The sequence below is a fragment of the Larimichthys crocea genome, chromosome X, assembly GCF_000972845.2.
Source record: "Larimichthys crocea isolate SSNF chromosome X, L_crocea_2.0, whole genome shotgun sequence".
NCBI lineage: Eukaryota > Metazoa > Chordata > Actinopteri > Sciaenidae > Larimichthys > Larimichthys crocea.
In genome coordinates this window covers 5,846,874-5,872,862 of record NC_040020.1, presented here as the reverse complement: position 1 = coordinate 5,872,862, position 25,989 = coordinate 5,846,874, and the positions used below count along the sequence as shown (strand labels likewise).

The window sequence follows — 25,989 nt, the reverse complement described above, 5'->3', positions numbered from 1 at the left end:
AGTCCTAACACATCCCACAGGCATCACAGTCACAGCTGCAGTGAACATTTTAAAAATAAGCTTGCAAATAGGGCTTTAAATCTATGGTCAATAGATTAGAAATAGACATAGAATTATTCTAATCATGTAACTAATTAATAAGTAAATTGATTAGTATAATGTTTTGTTCATGTGAGGTGAAAGTAAAATACATTTTTGTTTGATCAAGTGAAGATGAAAGAAAGAAAAAGACTCCATCGCCCTCTAGTGTTGATGTGGATGCTGTGTAAAGATGTGCAGCTAAATAGTTAAAGCTTTAAAGGAGATTGTTCACGTGATCAAAACCTTTACCTGTAGGTGTTTAAGAAAGGCTAGATGTGATTTGTGAGGAATGATATAACAGTGCAGTGATGCAGAGGCAATGAAAGGCTTTATCCTGGTTACTTTAGGTGGATTTTAGTGACAGAGATATAATTATAATGTGGACACTAAAGCCAGCCAATAACATTCAAAGTAATAAATATAATATAATAAAAAATCCATGATGTAGAAGTTAAAGATGTTGATGAAAAGGCAACAGGAAAAATCCTGTAAGTTTTTTATGTAACAAAATCCTGACTGACTTTCCACCCACATCAACAGCAACAGCAATTCGCCTGTCAGTCTCACTCTCAGACTTAAAGGGTGCCGACGCTATTCTCAGCTCCTTCACACTTGGCATTCTTGTAAACTGCCAACAAAACTACATCATTGTCCAGTTAGACAGCTTACTCAAGTTATACAAGACTGGATGGTTCATATATGCATGACCCAAGAACCCCAATAACCTTTTGGCCATGGCTTAGATGAGCCACCTTTGCAGTGGAGGCTTTGTACATGATCAACTGGGATTCCATGTCCTCAACCATTACACGAAAAATTCCTGTGGAAGGGCCAGATGTTCCCAGTTCACACATGGAGTTTAGAGTTTTCTCCCCAGTGTCCAAGACATATGGCTGCAGATCTGATAACTCTAAAGCTGATCATTTATTTCTACTGTTCTGGTGTTATGAAGAACAGTTCATGACTGGCACAGAAATCCTGTAATAAAACACAGCTTATCTTCAGATCAGGGCATTCCTCCCAACCATCCTGTTACTTCACCAACTTGTCGCCCACATAAGTGCTGAAGTCCCTGAGCACACTTATGGAGTCCCCAAGCGGTACTCTCCCATCTTCTACTGCCTGGCTCTGGCTCTGAGAGGGGGCACCGGTATGCTTACTCTTGGCAAGGTTGCCTTTTTTCTAAAGAAACTGTTCTTATAGTCTGGTACCCTCACCTGGGACCATTTTGCCTAGGGGGACTCTACAAGAAGCTGTAGCCTCTGACAACACAGCTCCCAAGATCATAGGGGCATGGAAACCCCTTCGCTATAATAAGATCTCTGAGGGGTGCAGAGAGACCCACAGGACAAAAGCCAATTAGCTGCATTTACAAGTTCCAGGAATATAATTTTAGGAGTTTGGATTCTTGTTCTGTGTACAAGAGATAAACACATATCTCATGAATCTAATTTAAAATGAGCAAAATAACCCTTTAAATGCCACTGAATTGAGTTTAGTGCAAAAAGTACCTCTCATACATAAACCAAAAACCAAAAAAAACCCATACATTTTTATCTTACTACTGTAACTACTTCTACTGCTACAAGTTACAGTTTTTCACTGCTGTCCAATACTGTTAGGACCATAATGTCTTGGAATATCAATGATTCATTAGAGGTTAAGGTAAAAAATTAATCAAAGAATGAACACTGACAAATGTCAAAAAGAAATAATCGATTTCACCCATGACCCATGGCAACTTTTATGAGGATAATAAGAATGAGGGTCACACATCGCCACTGTAGTTTCACCAAGTAAACCTTTTATCATAGGAAAGAGTTGTCTAAAAAAGAAACTGCCAACCAAGAAACATTTCCCACTGCTATTATTTACCAGATAGTTTGCCCACAGCAAAAATATATGCACACAGCAGGGATTTATAAGCCTGGGCATGATCAAAGACAAGGATGTTTAAGTGCCAGACGATGTGGGCCAGCTACAGTTTGGTTAGAAACCTTCTGAAATGAACCTAGCACACCTTCCACTACCAAGATAAATTGAATTATATAACAGGTCACTTCAGGTTTTACACCATTTGGCAGCAGTGACTCTGAGGGGCCATGTTTTCCCACAATGACCCAATTCTCTCACTTTCTGTCAAAAGTAGAGAAGCTGGTATTGCTGCCAGGTCAGCTACCATGATGCTGTAAGCGAGCAAAGGATACATTAACAAGTCTGGCCTGAGAAATAAAGAAGAAGGAGGTTTATTAGGACGTATGAATCCCTAATTTTCCATATAAACTGGCACCAGAGGACTGCAAAAGCATGTAGTCCCTCTGCTTTTGGTCATACTTGAAGTATCTGAGTCAAGCCTAAGTCTGTGCCTGTTTTTAGACTTTGCATAAAACGAACTGACATTTAATTAGGTTCATTTATTTTTGGTCTATTAGTGATTGTAATTGTAGCTGATTGCTGCATTTCAAGACTATATTAAAAGCCATTATTATGTGGGACAAAAAGTAAAACAACACAGGTTTAGAGATCTTGTGCAGTATGTTGGTGTGTTGTATTATTTAATAAGTCAATGCACAAAGGCACTGAGTGATAAGTGTGGTGGTGGGCTTCTGCTAGAGGCTCAATGTGGCTGCAAATTTAAACATTTTCACGAATATCTAATATTAAAGTTGAAAAAACATTTGAAAACATTTTTCACTTTGTCATATTGGGACCTTCTGGATAATTAACAATTAATGTATGATTAGTTTGATGACCAAACTGAAAGTAGAAAACGTTGATTCAAAAAAGGTATACAGTATTATGTTATAGTATTATATTATCATAGTAGTGCCACTCTGCAGGTCTGATCACTAGATGGGGCTCTTTCATTTTACTTTCTACACTTTCCACTGCAGCTGCACTGCTCACTTCAAATTGGGTAACTCATTTTCCAGCTTCAATACTTGTACCACTGAAGTTTTTATATTTCAGGTAAAGAAACAAGTAGTCATGTGGTTGTTTAGCTGATTGGCTCAGACTGACTTTAAAAGGATGCATCAGTAAATCCTACATCACCCAACAATCAACATGAAGTCGTTGGTTTAGAGCCATATTTTCCTGATGGCAACCTCAGAATAATCTAATGTCAATAGAACAGCAAAGGAAAGCAGGAAGGGATTTTTGATATTTTTGAGGAACAAATTAGAGTGTACAGGAGGAAGAAGGCAGAGTGTGGAGAAAGGGGATATGATTCAGTGAGGCGAGGATGACATGAGGTATTTCTTGAAAAAGATGGGTTTTCAGGCTCTAAAAGAAAATGGGGAATAACTAGAGAGGGGAAAAAAATCTCTCTACCATCAGGGAAAAGGCCAGGATGGAGAAAAGTTGAGTCTAAATGGAGTGATGAGCAGACTGCAGAGGAGAGACTGCTCAAAAAGACAGTAGAAGAATTTAAAAATAGGTGATTTGTTTTTAAGGTTAGTCAGTTTGCAGTAACTGTAAATAATATTACAGCGTGTAATGCACATGCTTCTGTGTATATTGCATTTACGCATACAAAATCCTACCAAACCACCCACCTTCAAACACCACATTGCTCGTATGTGTCATGGCCTTGACTTGACCATGAAACACACATGAGTAGTTCATTCAGCAGAAGATACATCTCTGATCAATAACATACCCTTTGAGTCCTCTGCAGAGGCAAAACATATTTAGACGTTAATAGCACTGTTAATCTGTCAGCTCAGGTACTGGTAGATTACAGTTGGAGAGGTCATCGCATTGAACAGTCAAAACTAATCTAGGCTGACACATGTCAGAGCGAGGCATTGCTTGGGCCTGATCTCATCCAAGACGTCCTGCTCCTCTTCAGAGAAATCACTGGCCCTGGGGACTTATTTTTGTGAGAAGCAGCATGTACCAACTCATCCAAAACATAGTTTCTGCACACATTGATATTCATCTGGTACTATCATAAGGTATGTTAGTCCTTCTTTCTAACGAGGCAACCTTTATATAATGTAGTAGTATCTAAAGAGTTTATTCATTGTAACAAATCATTTACTAAAGAACACTGTTTGGGTTGCCAGGTTGTGAAAAAAACCTTTGCCTGGTGTTTACCCTTTCTATTTAGAACTAATATGGTTACAAATGTTAATAATCTATCAACAAACACTCAATTTCTCACTTTATAATAAGCCATCAAGATTGCAGGATTAAATTATAATATGTCATTAATAAATGGTAAAAGGGAAAGCAGAGTGTCCTGCTGGAAGCTAAACATCAGCAAAAAGGATTATCCACAACTTGGCATCCCCAAAATTGCTTATATAAATAACCCATGGCTCATATATGAAGCATTAGTAGATGATTTTTATTCACTAGTTACAATGTATAAACCCTTAATGTTTATATCTTGACTGTCCAGTGAAGCTCATTTAGTTATTTAAAAAAAATTTTTTTTTAGATAAATCGAAGGATTATGTATTCCTTAATGGGTTAACAAAATGTTTATACTTCTCAGGCTAATGCAGTTTTCAGATGGATTTTTAAAAGATTTATATAGCCTAAGGAGTATAAACATGTTGTTAACCCATTAAGGAAAAAAAAATCCATCTGAAAAATGCATTGTCATAAAAAGAAGGTATTATAACTCATGAAAAGTTGACGTTACATGGTTTTAGTGGATGGTTCAGAAATGATGGGAGTCATAAAGCTGCAATATAAACTATAAATTATATATTCAACTATATCTGTATGGAGACAATTGTGTCTTTTCATGATGCAAGTATTAACTGCGCTATTACTGCCGCCTTTGTAACAATTACAGTATCAGATGTGAGCTATGATGCACAGCTACACCGGTCACTGCATGTCACCAAAGATCTGGCGTATAATTCATAGAGATGTGTCAGAAATTAGCATTGTGAGCAGTTGGGCATTGACGGATGTCTTTCACTGTGAATATCAACCATGGTGCTGGTGAATAAGTCCTTTCTCATGCAATCTTGTCACAAACTCCTACAGACAACTGTGATGTCAGAGCCAGTTTGTAAGTTCATGCTTCCATATGAGGGGGTCTGCTGCTGAATAGACAGCTGATGGACTAGAAAGGCTTCCTGTAAACCGTGTGATCCGGCGGATAGTAGTAATTGTTGTTGAATAAATTGTCGTAGTCTACAATAATCTACAAGGTGTATGTCAGTGTGTGGTGAAAGTGAGCTTTGATGACACATTGTATGTGGCTTTTGGTTTAATAAAGGATTAGCTGTATTATATAAAATCGTGTTTAACAGTTTGAAACTATATTTTTTATTTTAAAAAACAACAAAACAACTATTGAAGTGGTGATTGTATCTTACAGATTTGATGCCATGTGTTTAAAAGATAACAGATTAGAAACCTTGAGATTTGGGATCGGTTGTAGTCAGTCATTATCCTGTCCAGTTGTCCTGTTCTCGACTTGGATACCTGCAGCTGGACTGCCTGGATGAAAAAACAGAAAAAAAAGAACTATATTGTCCAACAGGGTGGAAAATACCTTTAGCTCACCAAGCTCAAGAAGAAATTATGTCCTTACACCTGCATACAATTACATTACAGCTTCTTATAGAGTGTTTAATGAACTGTATATGTAGTATGACTATAAAATGAACATTATAAAAGTTAAAAAACAGATTTTCTTCCAGATCCAAACAATTACCCTGACACCTAGAAGATTTTGATGTGGTTTAAATGCTGTCACATGTGATTATGGATTATATACAGTCGACCCACATGGAGAATACAACTTGTCAGCCCTCAAAGACATCAAATAGACACAAAACACGATGAATAACACTGGAAAAGAGCATTAAAAAGAAACTCTGGTTTCCCAGTTTTCTCAGATCTACACTCACCTTGAGATATAAGAAGAGAGGAGAAATATTTACCTTTTTACCTTTACTTTTTACTCTACTACATTTATTTTACAGCTGTACTTACTGGTTACACTGTAACATATAGATACATATATACAGATTACATATAGACGCACATTGCTTGTACACCTGAGCTATTCATCGATATTCACAAACCTATGCAAACAACAAATATTTGCTGTAAGTTCCTGAATGTTGAGTGAGCCTCGTGTCTGAGAGGAATAACGTGAAGGGAGATGCAGATACATGATGAGTGGAGAAAGAAATGTCTCTGGTAAATCTTTGATTTGACAGTAAAATGTATGTTAAACTCTACAAGCACATATCACTGCAGCATTATAGCATTATAAGAGTAATCAATAGATGGCACTGTTTCCCAGGTCTTGGCCTGAACCTCAGTTAGTACCACTTCAAATCCTCCCCCTCCCTCTACTGTAACTCTCTTTTCGCTCTCTCCTGGGAGCCTATAGTTGTTCTGTCTAGAACCCACTCCACTAAAATGTTGAACAGACTCTTGGCCGAAGTATACCTGGAGCCACTTCAGGCAGAATCCTCCGGGGAATCAAACATCATTGCGCTCATTGTATCCAAGTATAGCTGAGGATGGGATAACTGTTTGGGATGAGACAGATGGTGGGAGTCACAATATAAGACATGTATACAAGATTAGAAGCAGGTTTGCAGTAAAATGTGTGATTGCATTATGGAAAATAAGACAAATGTTAAATGTCACAGTGAAGACAGGTTTCTAAACACGTCGAACACGCATAGAATATTTTATCTTCTGCATACAGTAGTCTATATTTACTTATACATACTTATACAGACAATTATCTGCAGCATTGTCAACATATCATGTATGGCCAGGTGCAGTATGTATCGTCACCATACTGACTTAAATTGGTGTTCCACTTGGGGAGAAAACTGTCACTTTCAGCAGTCACACCGCCACATTCAGGTCTGCTTTCGCTGGCAGTTTTGTATATATTTTTGTAATTGCATTCAAAAGTATGCTTTAAAAAGTTAAAACCAGGGCACAGGATGAAACAATATTAGAGGCTTAACGGCTTTATAGTTTCTGCATTTGCAAAATGTGGCACTTATTACAGATGCCCAGAGCAAATAGGTTTAGTGGCTGACCACTAACAATCTAAGAGATATAGTAATTTACCAAAAAACTCTCAAATACAATTTTGAAAGTAAGAAGAGTACAGACGGGAGAACGAAAATATGTTACCATTTATCTTGTGTCTAAATGAGCAATTTACTGTATAGCTTCATGATGTGTGCATTTTGTGTGTGTGGGTGCAGTTCTACTGACGCTTAAGAGGAATTCATAGCTGTGTATTGAGATAAAATATTGACCATTTCAGCTGGTTATGTTATATTACAAAGTTGATCTACCTACAGATAATTGGCTGTTTTGTTGCAAAGATATCTGGCTTGGAAGTTACAGTAAGAAATAAGATTAATTAGAGTGCTTTGTGGTGTTGTTTGATTAATTATAAGATTGATCACAGGATGTGAAAGTGTGCAGAGATACAGAGTGAAGCTTGATTGATGAGTCAATGTGATACCAGGGATTGGGCTCTCTCTTAAACCTTGGAGCTCACCAGCTGTTTCTTTCCTTTTCCTTTTTTCTTCTTCTTTTTTTTTATTTGTTGCCTGAAGTGCACAAACACAGTGTGTGTTCAGCGTCCTTTTGTTCCTCACTGTTTTCTTGAAATACAAGAATAACAGGGTTTCAAATAGCGTAGCACCCACTTGGTTCACATGGGGCTACCTTCACGGAAGTTACACCTGAAGCATAAGACAATCACAGTGGTTGCTAGGTAACGGGTCTCCTAATGGTCTCTGCTGTGAGCTTCCAGAGAATCAAGCTTTGCTCTGTGAATCATTCCCTACACTTGATGCAGCAGTGAGTACACTGAGTGGACCATATACAGTAGAAATACAGTGTGTGTGTGTGTGTGTGTGTGTGTGTGTGTGTGTGTGTGTGTGTGCGCGCGCACGCGCCTTTTACTGTGTAAAGTTACAGTTCAGCACTCACAGGATGTAGTCCTTTTTCACAGAAGACATTCTGACATCTCACAGTAGGTAAATCACAGGTTTATAGAAAAGAAATGGGTGAAAACCATTTAGCTGCTTTCATTTCAGGTTCCTGAGGTTCACTGGAACACTTGAATCAAACAGTCATTGTTAATGCTATTGGAAACACTACTTCCATTACAAGTCTAGTCCAGACAATTCAAATTATCTGCTGTGAAAAATAAGTACTGCAAGAAATCCACCAACGTGAAGACATTTGACCAGTTTGACTTCATTTTACCTTCTGAAGTTGATATAGGAAACGTGTTGGCAAATGTTTGTCTTTTTATACATCCAGCAGGTATGGAGCAACATAAGCAAACATTTGACTCAATGGTACTTCTGGTGACCAGAATTTAAGTCCAAAAGCTATCCCCTTTTGTCACTATTTTGTTCTCCACCAACTCCTAATAAAAATATATATATACCTGCTAAATCTAAATCTGTTTGTCACCAACTTAGAGCTTACAGCTTGCTTATCCAGCCTTGTAGCACCAAATGGTGTATCAATAAGATTTGCATGTCACATCAGAAAAAAAAAGTGTCAGGTGATGTAGTATAAGGAGCAACAAAGTCCATGTGTGGGGGGATGGATTAAACAAACACAGGAAACAGGAAACTCTGTGGTCGTGTCCCATGGGAAGCCAGACGTAAACACTGATTACTTCCATATGTAAGTTATGTAACTTCATGTATGTGACTAATGTACTTATTTTAACCCATACCATGATCCTTTCCTGAACCTAACTGAGTAGTTTTGGTAAATAAATCTAACCAAGTGCGATTAACCAACATTAGCCACATTGACTACGGTGACAGTAGACCAACTGATTGTTGTTACCTGATGAAATTCACCTGATTTTGTACTTCCCTGCAATGAAACTCATAAAATGTGCTATCTCAAACAGCATTAAATGACACATGAAAAACTTAAAATACGTAGACACGACATGCAAAATGTCCTTGGCAGTGTGCTATTTGTATGCCATTTCATGATCACATTTGTTTATCAGTAATTTTTCACTTAACCAGCTGCCTAATTCTTCTGTAAATGACACTGATGAGAGCGGTGAGACTGAACCAGAAGAGTGAATGTGCAAGCCATGAAACCAAAACAGTGTACTAAAAGATGCTAAAATGCTCCACAGAGCTGAAGGGAATTGCAAAGCTGGGTAATAAATAATTTTAGGTTTGTCACAAGAAGCAACACCTTCCACATTACTCACATCTGACCCGTGTTCATATCAAAATATTGCTTTAAAATTTTATTTCAAAGATAATAAGATAATATAAGATAAAAATACAACAAAGAACACTTGAAGTCGTGTACTGAGAAAGACAAAGGTTTGCCTTCCTCTTTTAGGAGTATGTGTGTGAAGGGATATATAATCTGTTTTAAATCTCCCTGTGATGAGCAGATATTGGCTCTTGTTTTTGAGGAGTGCTGTCCTCTGACAAGTGAAATGAATGGTTTATTATGATGGCCTCTCCAGCTCTACTCAATAGTGTCGTTTTTCTCTCCTCATCAATTCTAGCCATCTGTTGCTCATTTCATATCTGTCCATCTGAGTTTGGCCCTGGAATCTTGTGTGTTTGGAAGCGTCAGATCAGTGTTAGAAATATTCATTTATCCATTTCAAATGCAGTTTGCCATAATCACAGAATTTTAAGCAATGCCACCATTTTAGGAAGCGATGCCACAGAATTTAACATTGCACAAATGGCACAAGTATTTGTAACGCTGCAAATTTAAAGGGTTAGTTCACCCAAACTACAGAAAAACATATTTTCTCACTTTACCCCAAGTGTAGTGCAGGCTTGATATTTTTGGTTTTACTTGCCCAGGTTTTGAGATATCTGTCTATGAAAGTTCTGCAGCCACCACTATACTCTGGGGGAGAATAGAATCACATTTGTGGTGCTCACATGCAGCAATGAATTCAACAGCATCATCTATTTCCAGATAGTGTCACTATGGATGATCTCCAGAACACACTGTGAACAGTTTTCATAGGGGCTATTTCTTTGGTGCAACTTCCAATGAAAACTGTTCACAGTGAGATCTGTGGGTTATCCACAGTAACTACAACATTGTTTCTGGAAAGAAATTTTGGTGCTGAAGATCTTAATTGGAAATTTTCAAGCAATATGCCGATACTTCTCTCTTTCTCTCTCTCTTTCTTGTGGCTGTTGGTGCCTCGTTCCAGATGTTTTGAATGTCTTTTTTTTTTTGCAGAACCTGTAAATTGCTGAACATGTTCCTGGATCTATATTCTTTTATGTTTGCAATCAATATATTTATAATATTCTCATCCTCTTTTACAGCTTGTAATTGTACTATTCTGTAGACACAACATATATTGCATGTCTGTCTGCCTGTCCTGGAAGCAGTGGAATATAATTATTTACTTGTGTACTTGAGTACTTGTACTCTTGAGTACTTAAGTTGTTCCATTTAGTGCAACTTCATCCTTCTACTGTATTTCATCTCAGATGCAAATATTGTACTTCTTTTTTGAAAAATCTTGGATTAATTGGAAAATGCATCCTTGCACGCAAAGGTTAACTTTTTCAGAGATACATTCTCTCACTGGATAGTGATGCTACAAAAGCTCTTATAGAATTGGATGCATTGCTGTAGATTACACTGCCAAACAGTAAATAAAGTAGTTAAAATACAGCTGGTATATACATGGTTAATCTAAAAACATAATATGTAATAGTAAAACACTGACAAGGACCATTCTTTTGAGTGATTCTACTTAGGTATTGAACACAGGGTATTTATTTATAGTTGAGTATTTACCCAGTGTAGTATTGCTACTTTTCTTTAAGTAAATGATCTAAACACTTCTTCCACCTGTGCCTGCAAGACGGATGTCTCCCGATTTCGTCTCTCCCCTAATTGTAATTTACAAATTGTGGAGGCCTTTGAAGTAAATGTGAATGAATAGAATTTATTTTAGTAAGTGAGCAAATGTTATTTTGTAATTTGGGTGAGGTGACCCTTTAAGTGTTTATGCATGAGGTCCTATGCTGTAGCTGATTCTTTACATGTGATGTCTAATAAATATTTCTTGCCAGTTGCACAGTAGTTGGAGTTTAAATGAGGCACATAAGGTGATCTGGAGGACTACTGCTGATTTATCTTGGACTGGGACACTGTTGTGGTGCTACAGTTTGGCACAGCTGCTCTCATAAAATGTTTTGATACCCCCAATAAGAGTTCAGTGTTTTACTGTGATTAAATCCCCCAGGCCTGTTTGCAGTAAAAATCTCTCTCTCTCTGTCTCTGACTGTCTCTCTCTCTCTACCTCTCCCCCTCCCACACCATCACTTTTTGCCTCTCTGCCTCCATCGTCATTCTCGTTCTCTCCCACTCTCTATCTCTAATGACCTACACAAAGGGAAACATGGGTCACTAGATTTGAGTCGGTGTAGTCAGGACAACAGTCTAGTTAAAACCCTTGTAACCGACTTAAACTAAAATCACACTAAATAATTATATAAACAGTTGTTAATGTCAAACAGCATGTCTGCATTAGTAGTCTGAGTGTGGTTTATTTAACTGCAATAAAGATATTTCTTACAATGTGTACAAAATTTGTCATCAAGCTCCCGACAAAAGAAACTGTTGATTTTTGTCACCTTCCTACCAAAAATTTTTAGTTAAGTGTATCTGCTGATCCCTCAGTCGTAAGCACTCACTTTTTACTGTACAGTACATCTATTCCAAAAATGAGGATACTTGATGATTTTGGTGACCTCATGATCTTTCCTCTCTCACTGCCATCAGACCACATTTTAGGTACTCTGGTACAGCTATTTCTCTCATTTATGTGACTGAAAGTATCAGCTAACTTGGGAGACTGGCATTAGTAAAGCCCTGCTCTCTGAAATCTTCTTTTTCATAAAGTGTTTATTTCAAACAACTTGAAAACATAATTTGAAAAATGGCAGTATAGCTGCCAGACAGATGTACAAATCTGAGCAGAAACCCACCGTCCTACATTACCTAATTCATTTTGTCAATTTGCCAGTGGTTGGCAAATACGTTGTGCAAATAGTTTAAGATTTACTTTAGACGTGACAATGCTTACATCCTGTTCGATATCTCAGCCATTAGGTTTGTTTTTTTGCAGAAACATCAGTGTCACGTTGCCAGATTGCTTAAAAAGCACATTTCACTTCTTTTTTTCATGGACTCGTAATATCTGAACCCATTTCCTTTCACTCTCTGCACCTCCATATGACTGACTCTGTTTAGCCCACATTTGTCCTTCGATGATGAGTGATTGTTAACCAAATGCTCTAATTGTTTAATTAGGTTGGGGCCATGGAGCTGTGACAGCTGCGGCGTGATTCATGTATGCTGCATTTTCAGCAGCAGTAATGGGTGGTTGGCAGGTGGGGGGTGGGGTGGGTGCAAGGAGTGATGTGGCCTTTGGCAGGAGAGCTGGCATCTGTCACCCATGTCAGCATAATGGGAGTGAGAAAGGCAGTCCAGAAATGCTGCCAGGTAACCCATAGCCTCCATTTTTCACAGTGGTTGAGTTACAACAGCTCAAAACTGAATTGTTATGATTTTAAAACAGGCCGCTGTCTTCCAAAATGTCCACGCTTAATGCAATAACATCAAATGCAATAAGGAATATCCCTTTAACTTTTCAAGTTCTACATCTCTATCTCCATCGGGAAGTTAGATTTGCAAATTAATTGTTCTTTTTGAATGACTCTTGAAGAGGAACGAGTTTACAAGCAATAGTGAATCCAATATCCTGCTTCTGTATGGTGCATGTGCAGTTGTGCAAGAGGCAGGATGACTTCTGACTTAAGGAGTCTCTTTGAGAGAAAGGCACTGCTCACCAACAAACTCTAGTTCAGCGATCTGACCCAGTGGCACAGTACACAGTCAAATACAGAACCCAAAGAGTCTTTCATGGGGCGCCCTGGTGGTTCAATTGGTAGGGTGTGCCCCACGTTTGAAAGTCTTCATCCTTGCTGCAGTGACCTGAATTGAACTGTGTGCTCTGCTTGCTTTCCTGTTTGTCTTCGGCTGTCCCGTCAAAATAAAGACTAGCAAAAGACCCCCACCACCCCCCCAAAAAAAAAAAAAGAAGTAATTCTTAGTCAGTTGTTGGTGCTTGAAAGAATCGAACTGGCTTAGTTAACAGAACCACTCATTCACTTTCATTAATTCTCCATTTTCATTTACAAAGAACGCAACTACGTAAAGACTAACTACTTCTATTGTATCTCATTTTGCCATTCTTGCATATACACATATACTGTGCCTTTTGTTTTTGTGGCCATCTTTAATCTAAAATGAGCCAACACCAGTAAAAGTCACATTAATCCCCAGGGCAACATGAGCAGACTGTGTGTATCGCTTGTTGAAGTAAATATTAATAGACAGGCAAGAGCGCTGGCTTGAATATTTCAAATCAGAGGGACTGTACGATATGACTGTCCAAGCCTGTGTGCTGCGATCCATTAGTGCTGTGTTCTCCACTACAACCATTCCCAGGGCGGCAGCACCAAGTGGAGTACAGTACAGTCTTGGCAATCTCAGCCGACAGTGTTTCCTCACAGGCAGCTGACTTTCCAAAGGGTTATATTACCGTGGGTAGAGTTGAACCAAATTTTGAAAGGCTTTGTATCAATAGTTTCTGTGTCATTCTCTGTCTGATGTTCACCTCTCTGCTCTATCGTAGGCAGGCAAACAGAGACACATTGTCTACTAAGGAATGTCTACGTTGGGATAGGTGGTTGTTAAACTAATGGAAATACGGTGGTGTAAGTTGTCCAGGAAAAGTTGGCTTTGAGATCAGAGTCACAGAGCTTTGGAAAGTGGAAAACATTTCTTTGGGTTTGATATCCTGCTGAGTTGTTAAGACAGCATTAGCTGATAGATAAACACAAGTGAAACAGTAATTTAGTTAAAGCAATACTACACCCATGTAAAACAAGGTCAGACATGAGATTCAGGTGATTATCCTTGTCAGTTAACTGAAAGCTTTAGTTGTTTGCTGAAGTAGCTTAAAATGACCCATCGTGTTATGTGGTGGTGGTGCTGGACCCAAAATGCAGAGGCTTAGGGTTAGCAGCAGTTTATTGAAACTGAGAGTATGAGGGGAGGTGGTGTCTCCTTACGCAGGGAAGGCTGTGGAGGCAGGCAAGCTCACGGGGGGTAGAAGCAGGGAACGACGGAGGTGGAAAGCGTGGCAAGGTTGAGGCTGGAGCTGAAGGGTGCGGTGCCAGGGTGGCTTGGTGGTTAGAGAGTTGGATCCTGAAGGCAGAGAACACAAGTGAGTAATACCTTTGGAAATCTCAAGTAGCAAATTCACAGAAGAGCACACGGGCAATCTACCACAAAGCGGTGACAATCTGGCAGCGAGAACACAGGGGGCCGGACTCTAAGTACTGCTCAGATGATGATCAGGCTCAGGTGTGTGCAGCCAGCTCCTCAGCCACCCAGCAAACCGCACCTATCTCTGCAAAGAGATCACACAGAGCCCGACCCCCAGCCTCAACACACCCCACATCGTTCGCTTTTGAGTACAATCTTTCCCTGTGGTTCAAAATCCAACTGAAATTAAGAAAAAATAAGAAATCCAAGGGAGGAAATTTATGTTTTATATTTTTTTGGTTTCATAACGGTGCCGCCCCCATATTGGTTCTTTCTAATGACCAGCAGGGGTCAGTTCCATATAAATAATAAGGTCAGATTATATTAAGCCTCATAGATAAATTACCCTACTTCCCTCATTTATTATGCATTACCTCAGTAAACAGTTTCCTAATAAATATATGGTCTCAATTGCTAGTCTTCTTCCATAAATCCCATTTAGAGTAATATAGACTTTTTGCTTTAAGGTGTGGCGATTTAAGATGATTGACCATTCATTTGCCTCAAATGTTTTCAGAAACATATTTTAGTATATTGTTTAGCTGTAATATAAGAATATTTGTAACCAGGCAGGCCACCATTTATTCCTACTTCAAAACAGAGTCAAAACCAAGCGCAACCCAACTTGCAGTGCACACCCACCAGCTTTACTCTCTTGTCCAAATACAGTCATTTCTGGCTCCAAAAAACAAGATGGCCATAATGCCTCATCTGAGGCTTCAAAAGGGTTGTCCAGCAATTAATGGGCAACATCATAGTCCCCTGGGTCACAGATCAACACCACCATTCATTTGGCCACATTTATATATTTATTTTTTTGCCTCATAATGAATCTAAGTCCAATATTAATTCTGATTTTAGCTCTGTTTTGGTCTTCACCATCTACTTATAATTGACTTTCAAGTGCTAACTGCTTCCCTTTGCTCACCAGCTGGTTGCTAATTTTGTCTGTCAGCAATTTAGCTGTGGAAATGGCAATAGGTTCACCAGAGCTATTCCACTGGAAACAGCTGCCTGCTGCAGCTGAAAATGACACAATTAAAACGGTGAGAACCAGAAGAGTATAGTTGCTTCCATAAAACTAAAATTATGAGCTGAAAGACAGTTCAAATACTCTCTAGAGCTGAGGATATGTTGGATGATAATTTCCTGTGGGTTCATCACTAGGAGCGACCCGTTTCAGATTACTTGTAGTCATTTGATCTTTGTTATTATTATAAAAATATGGATTGGTTCAGGAAAATGAAAAAAGTATGTCTTCTTTCTACAATTAGGGATGCTGCATCAGCAAAATGTTCATTTTCTGGAGTTATTTTCTCACATCTGTAAGGCCTAACGAACATGCTGAATGCATTTCCTACACCATAAAACATTTGCAAAACCTTTTGTGAGAGTTTAAAACCTGAAGCGTTTACATCAGGGGGGTTCAAAGTCTGTGGGCATCCACTTACCCCTCTCAATAACTGTGTAGGATTATTTACATGTTAAGGGTTCAAAAGATGAGCCAAATAAATATTTGGATATAGTTGGAATTTATATTTTTGCTTGTCTTATAATTTGGTGTTAAATTCCCTCAAATTCAACACTAAGTTTCTTATTGTAGTTGTGCTAGTGAGTTATTGTCTTGGCATCTGATGTCAGCATTGTTTTTTACATGCAAAGCAAATTGAGTTAGAGAGTTTTTATTAGGAGATGTGGTGTTGCTGAATAAAGCTTTATGTGTGACAGACTTATGGTCAGCTTTGTAAAGGTGCTGTCAGAGTTTTATGGCTCTTATTTTGGAGTGCAAGGAAAAGATTTCCACATCTTGCTTGGAGCATTGCTATTTACACCAAGGACTAATTTGCAGCAGCCTTGCAAAGCCAGCCTACATCTCATCAGGAAAGCTGAGCTTACAAGATTTAGGTTTGCTTCAGTGAGGCTAGATTTGTAGACCTTCACCTCAAAGATTCCTGCTAAATGTTTGGCCCATTTGTCAATGTTTGCATGATAGATTGCTACACATACTTCACTGGCATACAGTTGTATAGACAGCAGGATGAATCTAGTTAGATAGCTTAAGCCAAATCAGCACTAAAAGCACCGACAGCACTGTTGTAGTCTATAAACGCTACAAGTATCTATACCTTTACAAGAAAATTATTTGATTGGGTGTTTTACTCAGGCATGGAAGTAACTTATGTTATAGAAGAGTCAAAAAGTAGATTTAGATGCTCAAAATCAATAACTGTGAATATTTCAACTGCACACCAACATCAACCAGCACTTTCACTGTAACTCTGACATGCAGTGAGCCACAGTGTGGAGGTGAGCTGTGGATTGATTGTATAGTCAGAGTGCTGTATGATTTATAGGGCCAACTGCAACTACTGGGCAGTATAGAGCCATGGCAGCCTTATACCTGGATATAGAATAGATTTACAGACATAGAGACTGGATATTAGACTGAGAGAAAATTTTGTTGTGTCACATTTGAATTATTTCCATATAACAATGATCATCAAGCTCTGTTACTGAAGATGCACTTGAAAATGGGATGCTTTTTTTTTTTTTTACGCTGAATGTGCCAATTTCTTCTTCTGGTAATTTTGTGATGTAGGATAATTAAAACTTTTTTTTTTTAAGGTGTCTAAGTGTGAACAATAATTGTAATTTGTTGCTGAGATTTAGTACAGCATAAGGCTCATTTCGAAAGTGTCAGGCAATGTCAAGAAAAACTGTTGTTGACATAGGATACTACAAAAAAAATAAAAACAAAATAAAAGACAATTCAAGAAACAAGAACAATTATTTGCTGGGAACATACAGGTAAGCATTTTCCCTCTGCCTCTTGATCAGTCTTGCTATGGTTCATTATCTATGATGTGGACAGTGGTATGACCAAAACTCACAAAGCAGAGATTCGTAATGGTAATAACAGCATTGGTAGGAAACTTAAATTAGGGTTTCCACGAAGCACAGTGCGTTTAATGGTATTTCTAACGCCATATGACAAGAATAAACATGACGAATATTGTTATTCAAACCTTTTCTTGTTTTTCCACTTTTACTATCTTATAGTATATGAGGATATTCTGTATGCACATATAGCACCTTAGAATACAACCTAATGCATGTTAAACACACAGTGACACCAAGATAGAGATGAACAACTGATTACTTCTGCTTAAACGGTGCTGTGCTTATAATAGACCATCTATTCCCCTCTGAGGCACTGCTACCAAACACAGGAGATGAGGCAGTAGTCAGACACGGCCGCATTGCTCCAGAAATGAAAAGTTTTGCACTAACAGAAGGGTCGGTGAGTGTGGGAGATAGGAAAGGCTCCTCTGGTATCCAAAGTATGACTTGGGTTCACGGGAAGCTCATTAACACTGCAAATCCCCTTGATCTTTTCCAATTAACTGTCCCAGCCAGGACGATGTGAGACATGCAATTAACAAAGGCCAGTGGCTGACTCACCCCTCATCCCCCTGTTTCATTACCGGCAAGCTTTGGATCTGAGTCAAATTCAACAGCTGACATATGTGCTTTAACAATTTGAGGGCTGTGAGTTTGATGCATAGCAGGACTTCCCTCTCTGTACTGTAATCTTAGAGATGGCCTCCTGTTATTGGAGAGTTGGTTCAAGGTCTCACTAAGGGGGTAACATACAAGAGTCAATAATGAAGCAAGAGATGATCAGAGATATGTGTGTCACTAAAAAGACAGAATTCAGACCTATAGGTGCTCCACTGTTGTAGCTTGTGTTTGAACTCTAGCTGAATAATGGTATTACTACCCAGATTGATCTTAATTTTATTCATCCATATTTTTAAATTAGATTGATTTAAATATACAGTTGGGGTTTCTCAGTGATTACAAAAGTTTTTCTTCTTTCTATTGATTTTCATGGCTTTGTGTGCAGTTTTAACATAATGTTGAACATCCATCCATATGTTCATGTTGAGTTGAGGGATGTACACAGCTTGTCTATGGGTTTAGAAAGGATGTGAAGCACAGTAGAAAGGACGTGAAGCACAGTATGCATATCGATGTCGCCCACTTTACAGATATTTTTCATATGACAACAAGAAGTCAGACAAAAGTGAACATAGATAGCCTGTAGAATTGACTGTTTGCAAAGCCCCTCTGTGTGTCAAACATGTTGCAGGTACCTATGTTAGGTACCTAATTTACAGTGATAACGGTGCAGATTTGCCACTGAAAATTTGCATGAATGTTTGAAACAATGGTTCTTTGATTTGAGATAAAAGTAGACAAAAGCAGGCTTTCTTTTTCGAGTTTTGCACCCATTAAGCTACCCTGCTGTAGCTAGCTTATAAAAAGAGAATCCTGTAAATGTGCACTTAATGGCTACACACACAATAAACATTGTTGCTCTTATAGTCATAGTATAAGTATGAAAATGTAAAATCAGATGAGCCCCATGATCACCCCCTTAGGCATGTCTGAGGAATCCAAAGCTTAACTAATCTCTATAAACAGATTTCAGCATATGAATGCAGAATGTGTAGGCAAGGGACAAAGACTTTGGCTCTGGAAGCATTCGAGTTTCCGTATGTAGTCCATTTGTATTGACCAGTAATGTTTGGTCAGGCTAGGGTTGCACAAGAGGTGGAACGCACTGAAATACAATCAATTATAGTAATACAATCTATAGCTATTGCCAGACGATTTGGCCTTTTATTTTTAACTTATCAGCATTCAGTTTGTTTATAGAGAGATTAGCCAAAATGTGTCCTTCTCATCATTCTAGCATACCAAGTTGCTAATCAGACTGCAGAGGAAGTCTTGGCATGGATCTCCATTTTCCGTTTTTCAGATATCCATTGGCTACATGGGAGTCCAGAAACTCTGGTGGTTGCTAAATTGTCGTTGGATGATAGCTGATGGGTTTCAAGACTAAGGCTTGATAGACCTGCTGTTATGGTTACTAAGTTATGATTGGACAATTGCTGTCCAGGGGACAGATTTATAATTTTTAAATTTGGGTATTTTCTTTTTCTAAAAATGGAAGGAAAGTTGGAAATGAAATAATCAATATTAGGCAGGGGAAAAAAAAAAATCAAACTTTGCCAAAGGCCATGGCAGATTGTGGGGGTATTAAGGCAACTGCATTGTTCAAACAAGAACAGTTGAGGCATCATCTCATTCTTCGTTTTGTATGTTTCATATATTGAGTTAAATTGATGTCATACAGTGAAGCCAGCATAAAGTTAGGTGTAATTAAATATATTACCACATTTGGAATATAATTATAAATCCACAGTCTCCTATTTTTGTGTTTTAAAAGCCTCTTTTAGGAGTCACATTGAACCTCACCATTTTGATACTGATGACATAATTAGTGGAGAAAAACACGGCTTGATGGCGATTCAGAGGATCTTAACGTCCCTTTGAAGATAAAATTTGCATGTCCTGATCATGTTAGTGGGCACGCAGACTCTCTGGCTTCAAATGCGGAATTTGCCGCCCACCAGCATACAGTACACACACCAGTCAACACATAAAGCCCAGTATGTACATGCGCACACACACACACATGCTCACACAAACCCTGCACAAGTATGAGGACATCATATTGAGTAACAACCATCTATAAACTGGAAGATTATCTTATTTGTCCATTGTCATAAACTCCAACCTCAAAGTCTTAACTCTAACAAATGTTTATTTTTTGCGCCACATTAGAAATAATAATAATCTATTTCAATATGAGATATGCACCATGTCTGCTTTCCTTCACAAAATCTCTCTTTTTCTGTTTGTCCCTGTATCTAGGTAGTTTCTTGTTATCTGTACCCATGTGTGGTTGTGTGTGTGTGTGTGTGTGTGTATGTGAGTGCGTGTGTATTTGTGTGTCAGCTACTGTATTTCTCTGCATGTGTGGGCTGCTGGAACTTGGTTTTAGTGATAGAGTGAATTCAAACTCCTTTGCATGCACTGTCTGGGTAGCTGGGCTCAGATTTCTGGCACTACTAACATCTTTGCATTTTCTTTTGGTTTAAAAAGACATTGATACAATATTCATCATCACACTACATTTGCATTAATGTTAATAATTATCAGGGCATAGCAGCATCACAACGTTTGTCTCTTGAAAATCTGGCTATTTTGGTGAACCTGATGTTAGTAGTACAATGCATAATTTTCTAAACATACACCCCCTTGTCACTCCTTCTCCCATTACAACATAATTGTGAATTGAGAGCATTTCTTAGTGTATTATAAAGTTCATAATATTCTTACTTTTTTTTTCATTTAAAAATTTTTTTTGCTGATTACACAGATGTTCTCAACTTTGTTTGCTCACAGGTTGTCGATTGCTCTGAGCTAATTAGTGGCATATTCATTTTAATAGGTTTTGTAAGGTGTAACTTTTCACACTAGTTGCAGAAAAAGCGGAGAACATATGCAGCTGTAAGCAGTGCCTCAGGAATCAGCAAAGTGCATAATATCAAACTGAAATGATATGAAACCTGTCTCCCTCTTCAGTCAATCTAAATAACATCATGACACGATTAGACTCGCAGTCCTCCTTAAGTGAATATAAAAGATATGTTTAGCATCAGTTACATTCTGTTTATTTACTGTGCATCTTAATTTCAGGGCTTGTCATAAAACATTAATGGATCATATTAGATGTAGTGGCATAGACAAAATATTGAAATCAGAAAATGTTAAAAGGACTTTGAAATAATTAAATCCCAATCACAAAGTCAGCTGCACTGATGCGTCATTTCAAGATGAAAGTCAATTAGCATTATGGGTCAGCTTTAAAAGAGGTCTGACAATTACCATTTTTATGTGACGTTTCAAAGCATGAAGCAACTAATGGAGTACTAAAGTGGTCACTGAGTTGGTGCCTAAATTGCAGGAACATCAATTACAAGGATAAGTATTTAAAGCAGCATGGTTCTCAATTATCAAATGGCAAACTGTAATAGCAAAGAAGAACATGTAAAGGTTCACAGCCAGGGAGAGATGGGCACCATAACGTGGCTTTATTATACAGTTCAGTCACTTCAATTCAATTGTGCAGAGATATTTTTCCAAGTACTTGAACATATACATGTATACGGTATGTTTCATTGCCTAGACATTTGTTTAAGTAGCAAGATGTAGCATCTACAGTCACACTAGCAGCTCTTTTGGCATTAGTTTCGTAATTATATGTATTTGGTAATGAATCAAAATTAAAATCCAAGTTAAGTTGATAGACAGGTAAAAACGGAACTGAATAGTAACTAAGATGAGGCTATTCGGAATGCATCAAAGCAAAAACTTTAACTAAAGATCTCATGTTGACATTTTGCTTAATATATTGGACATAACTTTGCATGAACAGTTTGGCTAATGATAATGATTTCCAGAATTATTCTCTATCCACATTTTATGATGCATCAAAACAAACTTTCTATAATTACAAAAGTCACTCAGATGAATTAAGTCTCCTTTAAGTTTCACAATACTCTGGGCTGTGCAGCCTGAAAAGTCTTATTAACCTAGGTGCCATTCATTAACATCACATTATTCATATGCATTTCTATATTGGACTCCCTGCATCTCCAGTCCTGCAACAATTACACAGTTATCAAGGATTAAGGGATCCTATATTTAGGAACGGTTACAGAGATAAGCAATTATTTTCAGGATTGAAGAAATTCAAATTAGAGTCACTCATGCAAGCTTCTCTCCTAATGATCATATAATTCTGTTTTATCAGAGTGGCAGCAACACACGAGCATTAGTATACTTTGAGAAAGATAAAAATTACCTTGAACACAGTTTGATCATGTTGACGACTAAAATGATAAATATTGAAAAATACCTGTTTGCTTTCTTCCATGTATCCGCTATAGGTAATGTATGTTCTGAGGGTTTTTTTTTATCATTACTGCCATGAGGTTAGCTCAAGGCCATATCGCAAATACAATATCATATACTAACATTAATCACAAAATATCTAATTTCTCCTACAACATGTTGACTGAGCAGGGCTTTAGATACTGGGTCACCTCCCTTTGTTATGTTTAAGATGAGCAGGGCTGTTGCCATAACAGCGCCGAGAGGCATGGCCAGTGAGTTCCCTCTTCCTGAAATAGCCTGCAAAATTGCAAAAACAGATAACTGGGAATCTGGCTGCTGGCCAGGAGCGTGCCCCAATGCCTCATGGGATATTAATGGTAGCCCAAGCTGAGGCAGGGCTGCAGTGAGGGAATAGCTCCTAGAACCAGCGCGGCACATCTCCCTTAATCAGTGCTTTAAAATCAGCTGTGCCTCTGCTAATTGGCTTCATTTCAATCTCAGGATGTCTCCATTTGCTATTGAATTAGAGCAGTGAAGGGCTGCTGGGAGGCATGTTGCACATGTTTCTGAGCTAAAATCACAATTAGGATTAAATCTCCTTACCACATTGCGTTTGCCTGTGACCACAAATTTGTAGAGTGCATGCAGGAGTTGTTCAATATAAGCCTTTAATACAGAACTGACCACACTTGTGTGCCTTTCCTCACTAAACTCTCCATCTTTGCTTCTCCCTCCCTGTGTCCTGGCTAGTGAGACTGCTGGTAGATAAATATCACCTCCTTTGGCTGAGGCCTCCATGTACATTTCCCCAGTGAGCCCATGGGCCCCTTGATGAAAGCCATTCGTCACTGCTGTGGGATGACCTGTCTGCACTGACCACCACACACCTCCACCCTGACCACTAGACTGTGAAGGGGATGTCTCCATGAGCACCCTCACACACCACCAAATCATGATTTAATGCCTTTAATTTACACTGTCTCGAGGGCTTATCAAAAGGTTAGCTCAGGAGCATTGAGACAAGTTTATAAAGGCCTTGCTGGGACACTGCTACATTGGACTCAGGGTATACTGTAACACTGCATTTTGGAACACTGATACCATTTGTAAGTGATACAAAATTTTGATTGCTGCTATAAGTTCCCATTTAGCGCCGCAGCCACAGCACATTTTGGCAAGCAGAACATGTTTTTCTGTCGTTGTATCCCAAGGGACAAGACAAGAGAGAATGATGTGAAGCTGAGTGAGATTAATGCGTGGTAAATGGAACATGTGCTGGGATGACAGTGTAGATGAGGAATGATGCCTCTGCAGAAGATACAGAGTGACAGGCCGAACACAACATCGTAGACTGGGGGATATTCCCATGAATATTCCTCCCAAATATTTAGAGAACATTCAGCTTGGAACTGCTGACAGCAGAAGCAGGCGAAAATCAGCGTTGAAAGCATTTGATGCAATTTGCTGTAATTTTTCATCACAAAAGTCACATAGAAATGGTCTAATTGAAAGTGATGAAATGGCGTATGAAGCGAGCCTTGGTGGCCCAGTAAGCGAAACAAATCTCATGCAGGTTTTATCTGTTGTGGGCCATCAGGACCAATTTATGACTGTCATCATCATCATCACTTCAAGTAATGTCATTGGAGGGCATATGGAACAGTAAATCCTGTTCCCAGGTTCCTCGTTACTGTAAATGTTCCTCCTACACAGGCAATCAAAGAGATAATTCATGTAGCAATATGCTCCTGTAGGTCAGAATGGGACTGAGGGTGCACAAAGCATGGAAGAAGAGGAGGTTTTAATGAAGAAGATGGTGTGAGATTTAAAAATGTAAATATTTGATGGAAAAATACTGCATGAATCAAAACATGGTAACGGCTCATGTATTTGTAGGTTTTGCATTCTTGGCCTTGGACCTCCAAGTGCTGCTCAAGTTTTGAAGTATCCATCTCTGAGGTTTCGGCCTCTCTCCCGGCACAATGACAAACACAATGGATTTGAATGAAAGTTTGTTTGTGGTGCTCACAGCATTGAGAAACTGAATTTTAACAAGTCAACAGCAGCATCTGTTTTAAAGATACAAACTATTTGTTTGGTAGAAAATTGTTTCAATAAAAAAAAAAAAACGCTTGGTGTTGAAGTCTGTGGTTTCTCTGGAATAAATGTGACACAGTTTGTTGAAACACTTTTTAATTGTAGCCTAATTTTATTTAATGCTTTAGTGTTAACACCCCACTATGTCGGGATATAAGCAGAAGTCTTTAGAGAAGAACCTGTCAGAACCTGGACACATAAATCAAAATGATCCAATGGATACAACTAGAGGAAGTGTGAAAAATACATGACGTCTCAGATCCAGATGCACTCAAGATCCATTCAAAAAATCAATATTTTATGAATTATACTGTATTTGCAGGTAGAAATGTTGAAAGATGGGGGGATGCTCAGAAAATGATTGCCAGTGGATAAAATACTATCACTGCCAGTTGTGCAAACTATTAATATGAGTTCATTTGACACATTTACTTTCCATAGTTTTGCTAGTCTGCTGTATAATTGAAAACCTCATTCGCAATAAGTCTAATAAACAACGCATAAGCCAGATAAAATCCTTATTAAAACACCAACACAAATTTAACGGCATTTATATCATTTCACAAAAATAAATAAACTCATAAAATGCAACTCAGGCTATACTTAGTTGGGATTATATTGTATGATCTTGGGTAAAATTACCCTTTAACAACCCTGTGACAATAAAAAAGCACACTCTTCAATTAGACAAAGACCAATATTTCTGGTTAAGAGGTGACTTTAACTGATGAGTCTGTTTCTCTGACTCGACCAAACTCACTCCACAAATCACAACAAGTGTTCCCTGCTGGGAGGACTCTGGGCCCAGCCCTGTGAATTATGTTTCTTAATAGACAGACACCAATGGTACTTTTTTCCCCTCAGAGTTTCCTCCTTCTCTAATCCACAATGCCTGCCATCAGGACAACTGAGCTAAACCGAGAGCACACTCTTGAAGTAAATGGGCAGCTTCTTCCCAAGGAGAAAGTCTACTTAGACACATAAGTATTCCTTTATGTATGAAAGACCTGTTCACAATGCACACAATAGACGTTCAATATCAGCATCAACATGCAAACCAAATCCTCTGTGGATTTCACCTACCGAACCATCAACATTAAAGTAAAACTTTCATCCTCTCTCATCTGCCAACTCTGCCGGTGCAGCATTAGTACAGTTAAGAGAATGAAAGGGTAAATGGTTTTCAAAGGGACCTTTTTGCTTTGTTCTTTATGGCACACATTTTAACCACTGTCTGATCAAACAAACCTAGCAGACTGTTCTGGGGCTTTAAGGAAATACTTCATAATAAAAGTAGAAATGACAGAGTTTGCCAGTTTTTCTAATCCTCAGATAACATGATGATGATATTAGTAGCTTAGTCAACATGTACAGTAAACACTTGGACGAAAGAAGGTCTATTTTTAAAAAGAGGAGGATTTGTTAGTTGTCATAAAGTGTCAAATGTTTTTTTTTTAAAAAGAAAAGAAAATCTATTTAATGGAGGAGACAGAAAGATTTCTGGTGTTCTGTGTGAGGGAGGGTAACTGCTTTCTATAATTAGCCTGCTAATGAGTGAGCTAATTAGCTCACAACAATACAATGGATAACAGTTCCACATTT

General features: G+C 38.4%; 1 long non-coding RNA gene across 1 annotated transcript; it reads right to left on the bottom strand.

The window, feature by feature from the left end:
* Nucleotides 1-5,439: 5,439 nt before the first annotated feature.
* Nucleotides 5,440-14,344, bottom strand: LOC113746724 (uncharacterized). The gene is made up of 3 exons (XR_003463073.1): nt 14,223-14,344; nt 6,511-6,593; nt 5,440-5,547 (listed from the first exon to the last, which is right to left on the bottom strand). It is a non-coding gene; the product is annotated as an uncharacterized LOC113746724 (long non-coding RNA).
* Nucleotides 14,345-25,989: the final 11,645 nt, after the last annotated feature.